The following is a 14,490-nucleotide window of genomic DNA, read 5'->3' as shown; positions in this document are numbered from 1 at the left end:
TTTGACACTAGCCCTTTGTAGTAACCGATGTAAGACAAGCATTAGATTGCTTCCAACCTACAGGTTTCAAGAGCAGATGTGAAGGCCAGTATTAAAATATTCAAAATCTTTAGAACCTGATGTTGTAAGTGAACCTGCAGTGTAGCATCTCAATCTTTAATAATGTCTTCTTGCGAAGACCTTTAACATGTTCCTCAGACAAATGTCATAACTTTTCAGCTTGAGAGGTACAACTTGAATTGGTTGTGAATGTTGGCTACCTGGCAGTTCGTTTAAACTGCAGCATAAATACGAATAAGTGACCAGGAGACGATGACGTGCAAGTGCTTGGGTATTGTCCTCCACATTATTTTTCACGTTCCTGCACAATGTAAAAGGAATATACCAAATGAAGGAGACAGTTTTTAGTTTTATTTATTCCCAGTTTCACGGCCATAGAAGACAACATATCAGAGGTGCTCAGCACAAACATTGTAGGTGCATCCAGATGCTTGTTGAGACCCCTGTGACTGAAAAGTAAAAAAGAAATAGCATTTTGAAAACTGGTCAAGCACTACATATATTTCCTTAGGAGCCTCCCATTCACAATTCAAATGAACAAACAGCTTAAACACAGTACACTATTGTGTTGCTTGCGTGTATGTTTTTTAATATGCGTGTGGACACTAACGTTTCTGCTGTATCTTTTTTCCTTTATTTTTTTTCTTGTACGCACGTGGCAGAATTCTCTTATGTTATTATTCTTCGTTTAATCTGCTCAGGTAACACACCCCTCATTAATGCCCGTGGGGCCATAAGGGTATCTTGAATAAATAAACATAGAACACCAAATACATGGTGCTACATCTACAAAGTAACGTTTTTGTAGCAGTTAAAAAATTTTAAAATAAATAATAAAATGGCACATTTCCACACATTTCCTAATACAAATCAAAAACACGGCCAACTCCAGCTTTCTTCAAAATTTTGTATACGAGTCTCTTTGAACCAGGCAAAAAAACTGTAAACATCTTGAAAACAATTTTATTTGCACGTAAAATGCAGGCAGCTTAACTAGGGTGTCGCAGAAGCTGTTGTACAACAATGACTTACTTGCTCGTCTCTATTTTTCTGATTTTGCACTTCTACGAACAAGTCACATCCTACAGTCGCAATGAGGTTGGTCGACCTGTTAACAGTTACAAAAAAAAAAGCTATTGTATTGTGCTTATTTCTAACATTATTTTAAAGTTCTTACTCTCACTACTGTGACACCTAAGGCTGATTCAGCTGGAGAGCACCCCTATGTTGGCAGCCAATTCTATAGTGGTATGAAGTGGCAAAGATTTGGCAAAACAAAGCCTTTTTGTGATGTAAGGATGATGCTCTACCAGGTGAGTGCAAGGGTGGAGATTGCTTCACCTTTGCACGCTAATGCATTAATCACGACTAAGTTCAGTTAGGTGTCCTCGACATTTCAAAGAAGTGCCGAGCAAAAACTGTTTTGAAGAACAACTCAGAAATACTAATGGCCAGAAATGGGCGGCCGGGCGGCCAGAATGTAACGGTCTCTCTTAACTCCAAACTAAAAACAAGTCAGCTTAAAACAAGTAAAAAATACCTTAAAGGAGTAGCACCACTATTAAACGTTCATGCATGATTAGGCTCTACTTAAAGGAGTACTTGAAATATCAAAGCTGAGATAACTATGCAAAAAGTTACCTTTGTAGCTGCAGATTTTAGTAGCAACCATTCAGTATAACATATTTTAAATCAATTTTAATATTTGCATGCACAAGAAAGCTCCGAATGAATACCCTTTCGACACTGGCATAAGCAAGATACATGGAGTGCCTCGCCATGCAGTTCGCCCCAAAATGCCGACATTAGGGCTCCAGTTAATTAGCCAACACACTGGCTGCTGATGGTGCACGCTGAACTGCCTTGTGAATCATGTCACAGTTTTGGGACTGATATCATGCAGCCCAGACGCGTGCGGCCATGGCCAGCTTGGGCCACTCTAGGGCACGCATCTAGTCTGAACATGATGCAATGAGAACAGCGACATCAAGAGTGCCATTCTCTCATGGCGGCCGCCTTGGTGTTCGTTCTGTCCAAGACAAAACTGACACGAATAAACAGGGCTCAAAATAATTATATATCCTGAGGTCGACTATCTAATGTTCCATTCTATGATTCCTGGGCTGGTAGGCACGCATAGAAATGGGAAAAATCTAACACGAAAATTTCCTACCAGTACTTTTTTAGAATATTTACATAGACAAATGAACTGCAAGCTAATGACCCTTTCTGCCAGTTGTTGCCCTCATCTGTCCACCATTCCTCAGCTGAGCATGAAAGACTGGTACAATAAAGTGTCAAGTTTATATTTGACAAGTTTGCAAGCTCAGTGATTTACATTGAACTTTTTATGATCTTTCCTTACAAGGATTTAACCTATAACCACTCCTCCCTGGCTTGGCTCATGTACAATGCTTAAGCTTCATGCACATACTGTACTTGGTACAGTTTCATTTACGAAAGTGAAGCTTCCAGCCTCTCCCTGATGTGTCTGTAGTCCACCCAAAATGCACTGCAGAAAGCCAACTTTTTCTAATGATGACGATCGTGGGTGAAGTGAAAAAAACATTAAAACGCTTCCCGTGATCTGAATTGAACCTGGGTCCCTCATGTTATGAAGCTGACATCTATCCCATTGCGCCATTCCAGCACAGTCGAAGCAATCTGGATTTGCATAGAAGTGGAAAATTACTCAGGAAATGTACACCTCCATCTAACGACAATGGTTGTACACTACGGAAGGTCATGGATTGCCTGCATCAGTAAAGCTCTAGAGAGCACAACTGCAGTGCATCAGACCGTCCCAATAAGAAACAGGTGTTCAGTACTGGGCTGGTTAATTTGGTGTTGGACTTGGTTTCGGAAAGCTTCACATCCCCCATTTTTGTCGTTTCAACAGATGGGCAGTTGATTTTTTGTCAAGTCTTCCCATCAGTAACTAGGACACAGCTACATATTTGGTTGTCATACTACCAGGGTGGTCTGCGAGCACACGCAGTCTGTCTGCGGCTAATTTCGAGTGTACCACAAAACGACCCACTTGTGGAGGCATTCACCTGCTTTCCATGGGTACCCAGAAAGGATGTAGACCAAGCCTTGCTCTCCAGGCCCTGCACCAACATCGTAGGGGCCAAGTCCAAGCACTTCTTTTTGCTTGTGCGGTTGCTTGTGCGGTTGACGTCTGTGTAAAATTGTCATTTGTTGCAACTGCTCCTGCCCTTACTTTTTGCCTTGACCTTTGGCTCTATCAGGTATGGCTGCTCTTAATCCTCAAGTCCTGTGGATGTCCATGCTCACGGGGTCTTTGCCTTTTTGGAGGTTTGTATTACACTTGTCTCTATCTTAGTTCTTTCAGTTCAGCTCATAACCACCATTTGCTCTCCTAGAGCTCGCATAAATATTGTTGATTTCAAATTAATTCCAAATAACGGTTGGCTGCTGTGATTGCACAAAGGCATCTTTGGATGTTAAAATGCTGTGAAAATTGCTAAAAATTGAACCTTGGTGTCACTTCTTTTTTATTCCCAGAGAGGTTGTGTCAGTTTTGTGCTTTTCGTTTACGCACCAAAGGCTTCACATAAAAAAACCAAAGCTTCATAACACTAATGGGTCATTCCACGCGAAACGTTCTGGCCCAAAAATTGGCCACCGCCAATTCCGTTGAGAAAAGCAGGTGAAGGAATCGTGAAATACTATGAATACGTCGAAACCTTCATACAACAGCTGTAGAAACCTTAACGAGGATTTGAATATTCAGACAGATTTGATCAGTGGACAAAGCTTCCTCAAGGCAATGTTACACTAAAATAATGCCGAGCACGGCAAACACTAGTTCGGAAAAGTTTTTTTTCCGCCCTCCGGTTTTGTGAGCAATGTAACCAACATAAATGAAAACATGCAAACCAGTTATTCTCGATAGCACAAAGGCAAAGGAGACTGGGAGAGGATAAAATGGGGGACAGAAGAAAAGGAGGGCTGGTCAGCCTTAAGAGCAGAAATTGACAAAGGGAGCAATAGAAGAACGGAAACTTGAAGGGAACAGTGCAACAACGCCTTCCCCTTTCCGGAGGGCTCAAATTGGTGCGAGGGGCCAAATATGGCCTACCGTCGAAACAAAATCTAAGTAAAATTATCAGTCTGAATACAAGTTGTTCCAGACGGAGTTCACTATGTGCGGTGCGGCTTCTGTCTTCACTTGCGGCAACTTTTGCTATGTATATTGCACATCTGATATGTTTAATCCTTTTTGTGGACCACAACACAGGAAGAAGCAGTTTTCCTCCCTTCATTGACCAGGGCAGTAGTCTGATGTGAAGTGAAGTTTAGAAGCGAACACATGCCCAGAAAATGCTAGGAAAACACCTAAGAGGACGTGGTGGAGAAACGCCACTCTAATGTAGCAGGGCCGGCAGAAGACTCTTGTCTGTCGACATTTTTTAGTGCTAGCCCATATTGCGTCTCTCATGCCAAAGCCTCAGTGAGAATATTCTGTGTTGCTGGCGTATTTCTGACTAATGTATTTCCGGCTTGGAAGGGAGCCGAGTGAGTACTGAAAAGCTAGTTCTTTCAAACTAAACAAAGCTGTATTCAGTCTTTATGGACCCTTTACTGCATGTGTTATTGCTTGCTTGCTGCAGAAACAGTGCTGACGTCATCTGTGTGTTTACAGCAATTCCGCGTTTTTCACAAACTTGTAATCCAGTTCCACTTCTAATACTGCTAAATGAAAGTAGTGCGGAAGTAGAGACCCTGATAATAAAGCAATTGTTAATACACCGTGAAAATATGAGGAACGTAGCAATTACCACATTGCATTTGTTAAGCTGGAGCCCTGTGGATATTTTTCCTTATGGCCTCCTCTATACTCTTTTGTTGGTCCCCCACATCTTATTAATTTCCATGTCACAGTGATATGTATTTTTTTTATCATTAGATGCAGGAGGGGTGGATACACTGTCCTGCGGCCTGTTTTGCTGAATGAAAGTGGTGTCGAAGCCTTCAGAGAAGCACTGGTAAGTACAGCAGTAATTACTTTTAATGAAATCACTTCGCAGGAGCTTTGGAAAAACTGAGTGTTGCTTCTTTCTGTGGTTTTAGAATTTTTAGAAAAACGGTTGTGTCAGCGAAATTGCTTAAATTTCTTGGAATCGTTCCCAGTCTTCAAAAATCATCTATCGATTTCTCTATAATCTCGCTCCGAATAATCTTCGGAAAAAAAAACCCGAAGAAGCAGACAAAAAAGGCATATTTTGAGCTACTAGCTACCAACCTTCAAAACAACTACCTGGTTTGATAACCACGCCACCACTGTGACACCGTGACACACCTCCTAAATTTCCCCTACGGACCCTGGCATCAATGAATATCTTGATGTGTGGGTGGGTTTTGTATTTTTAAGCTATTTTGGCAGTGATAACGCTCGTTTCTCACGAAATGGTCTTCCAGATCGGCCTAGTCATGCTAATACTACAAGCAATTAGGTTAACGCCCCCATATTCAACTCGTAAAAAGCTCTCACACAGTGGCAATTTCAACAACTTCAGCCAACGTAGTCATGAATAAAATGAGCCACTAGAAAAACAGTTGTCTTTAGTAACAGTTTTCCAAGAAAAATAGCTTGGTTCAATTTGTCTCATGACAGCTGATTAAAGCTAGAGTTTGAAGGTAATTCTTTTTCTGTGAACGAAGCGATGCTTCCTACTACTAAAACCTGTCCCGAACATCAAAACGCTCGAGACGGCCCGAAAATCCAGAAGCTGCCGTATGCATTGTGATGCTCGCTAAGTACACTACTTCTGGCGTTGACGCTGATATCTTCTAAGAATAGACTTCGGAATATGGCACGCAGACAGGGCGGTAACTTTCTTTTTATCGCATGAAGTCTACCAATTTTTGGGGTCTAACAAAACATTTTTGTGTAAACATATTGATTAGGCACATTCTGCATCAGCTCAAAATGCAGATTATTCGATGCCCTTTCCAACAAGAGCAGATTCGCAAATTAACAAAATCAGTTTTTGGCCAAATGTTGCAAATATGGATAAGTTGTGTATATCAGTTCGCAAATAGTTTAAAAAGTATGGAGTATAATTTTTGCCAAACATAAAAAACACATCTTGGAAAAAAGTTTAGTTGCCCAGTACAATTTATCAGATATGAAAAACATGTTACCATGTGTGGTGCCCTCGTTCTGCAGTGAAGCCCTACCTGTGTTTCAAAATATGCAATTTCGGATAGTTTACTGAAAAAAATCGGGTGGTTTGGCATTATTAGAGGCACTAATTTGTCCCCACATGATGTAGAAACATCTTGTCAATGATTGACATCGCATTAACTCTTTCGTTACCGCGGGAAATTGACCAATTTTGAAGGGTCTAACAAAACATTTATTTTGTGCTATACATATTGGTTAGGCACACATTGCAGTGACATACAATGCAGATTATTCCACGCGCTTTCAAACGAGACCAGTTTTATTAATGTTTTCCTAAATAATGATTCCGAAAAAAGTTATCGAATTCGAAATTTTTGTCCGCGCGTCGAAGAAAAAAGAAAAAAGTAAGTTGTGTATAATAAACCACGTGTAGTAGAAAAAATTTAGAATATACATTTTGTAGGTAGACATTTCAAAAACCCGTCCTAGAAAAAAAAAATTGAGTTGTGCAGTACAATTTGTCAGATATAAAAGAAAATGTTAGCCCACGTGGTGCCCGTGCCATGTGGTGAAGCCTAACCTCTATTTCAAGTTTTGCTATTTTGGATAGTTCTCTAGAAGAAATCTGGTGGTTTGACATTATTAAAGGCCCAAATTAGCCTCCACGTGATGTAAAAACACCTTGTCAATGATTATGACCGGCACAATATTGAAGGCAAGCAAGCGATGTGAAAAAATCCGCTTGGAGTTGAGAACCAAACTCTTTGGTGGATGCTTAATTGTTGACGTTCTGATGATCGCTCATCAGTCAGAACTTTCATTTGCGTTTTATTATCATGTTCTGACTCACTATGGTAGCCCTGCTTGCAAGAATAAGGTACGATGCGCTAGAATCATGCCCAGCAAGCTTTCACCAAGCCGCCGTCGGGCTGTGAAGCGAGTTCAGCACTACGAGCCTACTACATTGCAGCGCCACCTAACAATTTCGAAAAGAAACAAATACAAGGCTGTTGGAGACTTTGTCAGAATAAACAGTACTACTAAGAAGCGACACTAGACTTCCGGAAATACCCTCGTATGAAACCGAAACTGGCCGGTGAACAGCTGGCGGTGTTCAAGGCCAATTGGAAGCGTTCTCTTTGTCTGAACTGATACCCGACGACTTGGTGTTATCGTTTGACTTTCAGCGGAAGCTCTTATCGCAGAAGCAAGGCGTAGATAAAGTGGAAGCGCGAGCGGCATGCTTGTTTTGAGGTGCAGTAGCGGGCAACGGAGGCGCCATGGCAAATGAGCTTGTAGTTGGGTAACTGCGTAGTAGCGCCAAACATGAATTTCGCAATGCGAAAACGAAACCGAAACTGCTGGAAACTGGTTGAAAATGTCAGGCGCACTTGCTGGACATGCGGGGGACCATCAGAAATAAGCTTTGGGAGAATAAAGCTGCCCTTTATCCGAACCAAAGATCATTAGTGAATAGCTGGGGCCATTTTCAAGTAATTATCACCTCTCAACGCTGTCGGATTACAAAGCTGACCCCGTTATTTGGTATTTGACTTGCCAGGAGCCTTTTGACAAAAAAAAACATTATGGTAATGCAGCCTCACCACGACCTGCATCCTTTTTTCTCAAGTGCACCAGCCACGCCCCCTTCGTCAAAAACACGCGCACCTCAGCTCGCAAAAAACGCCGCCAAAAATCTCAATGTCGCCGGAGCGGGAAAATTTAAACTGATTCTAAAAGGGCAATGCCTAGACTAATCACTGGCTGCATTACGTGTACGAGAAACGACTACAACATGTCGAAATAGGCAATATAAATCATCGATCACCGGTGATCGATTTGAATAGGCGTGGTAACGAAAGAGTTAATGGTCAGGTAAAAATTCGGGATAGGACAAAAACTGCTTGGGGCTGAAAACAAAACTCGGTCACTGTCAGTTTACTATCATGCACCTGTTGAAGCTTTCACTTGCTGGTTGTTATAATCTTCTGGCTCACTTTTCTAACCCTGCTTTCAGGAATGAGGTGCGATGCACTGGAACAGTGCCCAGCTAGCTATCCCCGAGTAACTGTTGCGTGACAAACGAAAAAGGCGTTCAGCTCTATGAGCCTCCTGCATTGCACCTCCACCTAACATTTTAGAAAACAAACAATACCAAACTTGTGGCAGACTCTGTCAGAATATGTAGTTCTACTGAGGAGCAACTCTAGACCTCCGAAAATATCCTCGTACAGAATCAAAACTGAAGCCAATTTTAAGCTCTCTCTCCTTGCCTTAACTGATGTCCGATGACTTGAGGTTATCAATTGACTTTCAACTGGAACTCTTATTGCACAAGTAAGGCATGGGTGAAGTGAAATCACAAACGGCATGCTTTTTTTTAGGAAAAGTAGTGGGCAACGAAGGCGTTAAGGCAAATCGGGTTGACGTTCTCTGTCTAGTAGTGCCAAATATAAATTGCGCAAGGCAGAAATGAAACAAATGACAGGAAAAGGGCTGAAAATGCTAAGTGCACTTGTCAGACATGCGGAGACATCCACGAATACTTTGACTAAAAAAAAGCTACCCGTCCTGTAAACCAAAGCTCACTAGTGCATACCTGGTGTCATTTTCTGGTAGTTCTCACCTTTAAACGCAGACGGATTGCAGAGCTGACGACATCATTTGATACTTGACTTCTGTGAGCCATTTGATCAAAAAATCTAATGTTAATGCAGCGTAACCACAAGTGACATCCTTTTTTGTATAGCGCAGCAGCCATGGCACCTATCGAAACAACACATGCTGCTCAACCCTCAAAAACACCGTCAGAAATTTTAGTGTAGCCAGAGCAGGAAAATTAGAACTGATTCTAAAACTGCAGTGCCTAGACTAACCAGTGGGATGCGTTAGTTGCAAGAGAAATGACAACATGGATATCAGGAATATACAGCATTGATCATCGGTGATCGGTGCTTGATATTGCCGATTTTATATGGCAGTTTTTTGCAAGGTGAGGTGTGTATGTTTTCTCAGAAGGGAGCGTTGCTGCTGCGCTTGATAAAAAAGCATGCGACTCGTGGTCATGCTGCATTACTATGGAATTTTCTTGATCAAAAGTCTTCCAGCAAGATACCAAATCATTTTGCCAGTTTTGCAATCCGATGGCAGTGACAGATGATAATTACCTGGAAATGACACCAGCTTTCCACTACTGAGCTTTGGTTCAAAGAAAGGGTCGTTTTATTTTGTGAAAGCTCATTTCTGAAGGTTCCCCGCATGTGTATCAAGTGGACCTGGCATTTTCAGCCACTTTCCAGCAGTTTTCATTCTGTTTGTGTGTTGCAAACCTAATATTTCGTGCTACTACTCAGTTACCCAACTTCAAGCCGATTTGCCATAGCACCCCCGTCGCCTTCTACTATTCCTCGAAAAAAGAACGCCTTTTGTGATATCGCTTCACTCATGCCCTACTTTTGCGATAACAGCTCCAGCTGAAACTAAAAAAATAACACCAAGTCATCGGATATCAGTTCAGACAAGTAGAGATTTCCAATCAGCCTTGAACACTGCCAGCTGTTCACTGGCCAGTTTTGTTAGTATGAGGCTATTTTTGGAGGTCTAGTGTTGCTTCTTACGCAACTGTCTATTCTGGCAGTCTCCAAAAGGTTTGATATGGTGCCTTTTTGAAAATGTTAGGCAGCACTCTTTTCGCCGTGCGAAAGCTTGCTGGGCACAATTCTAGTGCATCGCAAGTTATTCCTGCAACCAGGGCTACCATAGCGAGTCAGAAGATGACAATAAACCGCAAGTGGATGTTCTGGTAGATAATTGATGATCAGAATGTCAACAAAAATGCACCACTGAGATTGGTTTTAAATTCCAAGCGGATTTTTTTGCATATCTTGCTTGCCGTGAATCTGGTGCTTGCTGTAGTCCTTAATAAGATGTTTTTACATCACGTGGGGACTAAGTTGGGCCCCTAATAATATCAAACCATTTCAGAGAACCATCCAACATTGTGTATTTTGGAATGAATGTTCGGCTTCACCACGAGACGCGGGCACCATGCGTGCAAGCACCACGTGGGCACCACGGGGACAAATTAATTTGCACTAGTGAATTTTTTCTTGGACAGGATTTTTTAATGTAAACCTTCAAAATGCGTATTCTAAATTTTTTCCACTATTGGTGGTTTGTTATACACAACTTCTTTTTTTTTCATTTTTCTTTACGGTGACAAAAGTTTGATTTGGGTTTTTTTTCCGATCATTATTTATGCAAACATTACACAACTGGTGCTAGCAAGGGCGTTGAATCATCAGCATTTTTGCCACTGCACTATGTGCCTAACCAACACATTTAGCAAAAAGAAATGTTTTCTTAGAGCCCTAAAAACTGGTCAATTTTCTGCGGTAACAAAACAGTTGAAATCAACGCTGGTGTCAGCTTTACTGCATCACTCTGAATTTGTGCAGAGAAGCCCCTCTAGTGCATGAGAAGTTAAAAGTTGGACATCCAAAGTCAATAAATTGGGATAGGGAAACTAATTATTGTGGCATGTCCCATCAAGGCTGTAGTGTCAGCTTTACTGCATCGCTCACAACTCGTGCAGAAAAGCCCATCCAGGGAATTAGAAACTTTGGAACAAGTTTTGTGCCAAATTTAATTAAATGAGAAGTTAAAAAATCAGGGTACGGAAACTAAACGCGTTGACAATAATTCAAATAGACAAGTGGTTTAAAATTTTTTCTTGTGGCCACTAAAAACATCAAGAAACCAAGGCACGTAACAAGGCAGCGGTGCCCTTTGTACTGACAACTTAGGTTTCTTTTCCATCAGTAATAAGTGTGATCTCGATAACTACAACTGTAAGCATTATTTAGTGCTTCATGCTTTCCCTTAAGCTAAAAACTGTTGAAGGAAAAAACTAAACGGGGTGCAGACATTGCATGCAGAGTAGAAAATATAGTCAGCGTATTGAATAATTTAAAAAAAGCGTTAAAGTTAATCAGTGAAGCGTAGATAGAAGGTTCAGGCAAATTGCTATCAAGCCTAAAAGCAAAAGAAAAGCGCAACAAGCAGCACACCCAGCGGTTTTTGCCCAGGGAATGGGGGGGGATCTATGATGTGTCGTTCCCATCTGGAAAGTCGATGTATCCAATTTGTCCCTTGGCTTTTTGCATGTACCCACTCATTGCGAATCATGCAAGTACAAGCCTCTCTAGGGCCAAGTTTGACTTCTGCAAAGAAGCTAAAGCACTGATTCGGGAGCTTTCAGATGTTTATTACATAAAAAACAGGAGCACAGTGAACCTGTATTGCAATGAGCTTGAATATTTAGACACTTCGCTACGATTCCTTTGTTACCATTGTGCGGCCCACTATTAAAGGGTGTTATTTTAGACGATGCACTCAATAAACTTAGTTGCAAGCAAGTGCTTGTCCTATCATCTTCTTTGTCATGTGCTATGGACTCGACTTTTTAGGAACTATGTACCAACTTGCCTCATGCTTTTTACTGAACAGTTTGAGTTAGACTTTGTACCCCTCCAGTGTTTTGCAGTGTGGAGCATGCCCTTTGTGCAGCAGGTGTCTCAGTTCACTTACTGCTTTGTTACTCGTGCTGCCTTTAAGCTTTACATAGATATTTTCATACCATCAAAAGGGGGGAGTAGCAGCCTTTTGCACTCATAAATTCTTAGTCTCCCTCCCTGGAGCTTTCAGATCCTCTTTATGGATGCAATAATTTTTGAAGCTTTTGCATTTCTGGGGTGTCCATATGTAACTTCATACATTATACATATGTTCCCTCATACAAAACATTTCATAACAAAAGCCAAATGGTGAAGCAAGGAAATGTAATGGCAAGAGGTGTGCTCCTCGCCCTCTTTTTTGTCAGGCACTGGGCAGTTAGCCTGTTGTTGATGATTTTACTGTGCTGGCTACAATTTCATTTTGCTTTTGTCTTATCGTTCAATTTCTTTTCATTGATATTTCTGGCAGGTCCGAGACAAGGCCTGGTCCGAGACGCCAGGACCCGAGGACACCTTGCAACGCTTGTGCACGGCCTGTGAAGATTTCTGGATTGACTTCATGGACTTGCGTAAGAAGTCTGCTTTAGAAAAACAGCAACAAGGAAAGAAGCCTTTAAAAATTATTGCAATTTATTTCCACACCAGTTTAACCTTGCACCAGCAGGTATGCAAAGCTGGTTAACACAAAACTTGTTTTTGTGATTTAATATCATGCCTGTTAGTCTAGCAAACCTGCGTTGTGACAAGCCATAGCAAGCAGTAAAACATGCTTAGTGTATCTGTATTTTTAGGCTATTTGCTGGTTATTTTGTAATTTAAAACAGCTGTGATACCCTAAGCTGGCTTTTCATTCAAATGTGTATCACTTTCGTCTTTAATAAAATAATTTTCAAATACTTTTGGTTTGCTTTGCTATACTTGTATGAAACTGCTCATGAAGCTGCATGCATGTGGGCTAAAATTGCACTTGCACGTATACTGCAATGATTCCACCACCAGTATTACTGACCATCTCTGGGAAGGTCACCCATACACTTCCACGACTCTGTCGCCATAAGCATCACGGGACTCTTTAAAAAGGGGCGTCCTCACAACTCTTGTTACAGGGTCGCAATGATCATCAGGCAGGAGTCCCGTGACTCTCTTTTTTCTTTAGATAGGTCAGTGCTGACTCTAAGGAGGTAGTCACCCATATTCTACTGTGACTACTGTGACGGGGTCCGTGTGACCCCCTTTCAATAAGAGTAGCGTGACTCTGCGAAAGGGGTCGATGAAGAGTCAAATCTGTGGCGAGTAAATACCCCCCAAAGAGGGTCACAGGGACTCCTTTTTTTCTTAGTGTGAAGGATTATTCAAGTAAAGGGAGGAACGAGTGCAGTGTTAACCTTGCGCAGCCTTTAGTTCATTGTACGATTGGCATGGTTTACAGAATTCCGTTGTCATGTAAGTCCGTGTATGTGGGCCAGACAGGACGCTGTGTAAGCGTCCATCTCAGAGAGCACTTGTTTACGGTAACGAAATCAACGGGAGCAAATCTTCCTGCACGTGATAAAAAGTGTGGGTGCCACCCTTTGTTTGACGAGGCTGTGGTGTGTCCCTTCTGCCTGTACGCGTTATTTGTGTGCTTTCAAATTTTCAGTGGCTTTATGCCCTGCCACATCCTATTTGTCCCATATGCAGCTTCTTCCATTCACCTTCAATGTACACTTTACTGACAGCTGCTCCTGGTGCCTCCTCATAAAGGGCACAAAATGCCGCGTAACCTTCACAGCCCCTTGGACGATCTGATTCGGCCGCTGTCATTTGGTCTATCCTTTCTCTCTCCCTTTTCTGTCTTTTTTGGCTCACGATTTCACGCTTTTGTTTTTCCCTTTGGCCGCGATATCCTTACGATTTCTGTACAGAAGCGACATTTTCCATTCATCTCCCGCAACGCAACTTAACTGCCCGAAGAGCTAGAACTCTGATGCGTGCACACGACATACTCGCGAGATTAACGCTATCAAACACATGCATACTTACGTTCGAGGCACTGCACCAACTGCACCTCACACCAGGACTGCGCTTCGGGGAGTACACGCCACCGGTTCGTTCAAACTTGAGCAATGTTATGGGCTCCTACACAAAAGGAACAACAGTGAAACGCCTGAAACTGCGGCCGGAGTGTGTGGGGACATAGCATCGTAATTTGAATTTAGCGTGTGCTGCATACTTGGAGAAACAAGGACTGGGAAAAGACAAACCACAGGCACGTTGGCTACACGAAGCAGGTGTTGGTTTGCGGGACAACGTCTGGTTTGTCTTTTTTCATTGTCTCTTCCTCGTCCAAGTATGCAGCGCACGCTAAATTTGAATTCAAGATTAAACATCCATTGTCAAAATACTATCGGGAACGAGAATGACAGCTAGGAGGCCGAGGCGGCCATGCAAACAAGAATTCACGCAGCTTTAGGTACACAGTACAGTGGTATAAACACAAAAACTACAACAAACATAAAATAACGACGTTACTGACCTTGCTGGGAAAATGAGCGCATAGATGCCCTCTTTTCCGCTCTTCCGCGTCTGTGACAGCAAACGCCAGAGACCGCCATGGCTGATCTACGCTGAGCTCAGGCTGCAAGTCTCTTGAAATGTGGTAGTAGTATGTAGGTAAGAAAGACACCTGATTGGATAGGAATATAGCACCAATACTAGCATTCACGGTATATTCACGCATTTGCAGCTTCATTTGATAGCAATCAACACAAACTGACACTG

General features: G+C 42.1%; 1 long non-coding RNA gene across 1 annotated transcript; it reads left to right on the top strand.

Annotated features, from left to right (window-relative positions):
• The first annotated feature begins 3,238 nt into the window (after positions 1-3,238).
• On the top strand, positions 3,239-12,624 carry LOC144138698 (uncharacterized). The gene is made up of 3 exons (XR_013315946.1): positions 3,239-3,378; positions 4,994-5,072; positions 12,200-12,624. It is a non-coding gene; the product is annotated as an uncharacterized LOC144138698 (long non-coding RNA).
• The last annotated feature ends 1,866 nt before the right edge of the window (positions 12,625-14,490 follow it).

The sequence above is a fragment of the Haemaphysalis longicornis genome, unplaced genomic scaffold (assembly GCF_048455015.1).
Source record: "Haemaphysalis longicornis isolate Haplotype H1 unplaced genomic scaffold, Haemaphysalis longicornis Haplotype H1 scaffold_5, whole genome shotgun sequence".
NCBI classification, from domain to species: Eukaryota; Metazoa; Arthropoda; class Arachnida; order Ixodida; family Ixodidae; genus Haemaphysalis; species Haemaphysalis longicornis.
This window is presented reverse-complemented; position numbering and strand designations above follow the sequence as displayed.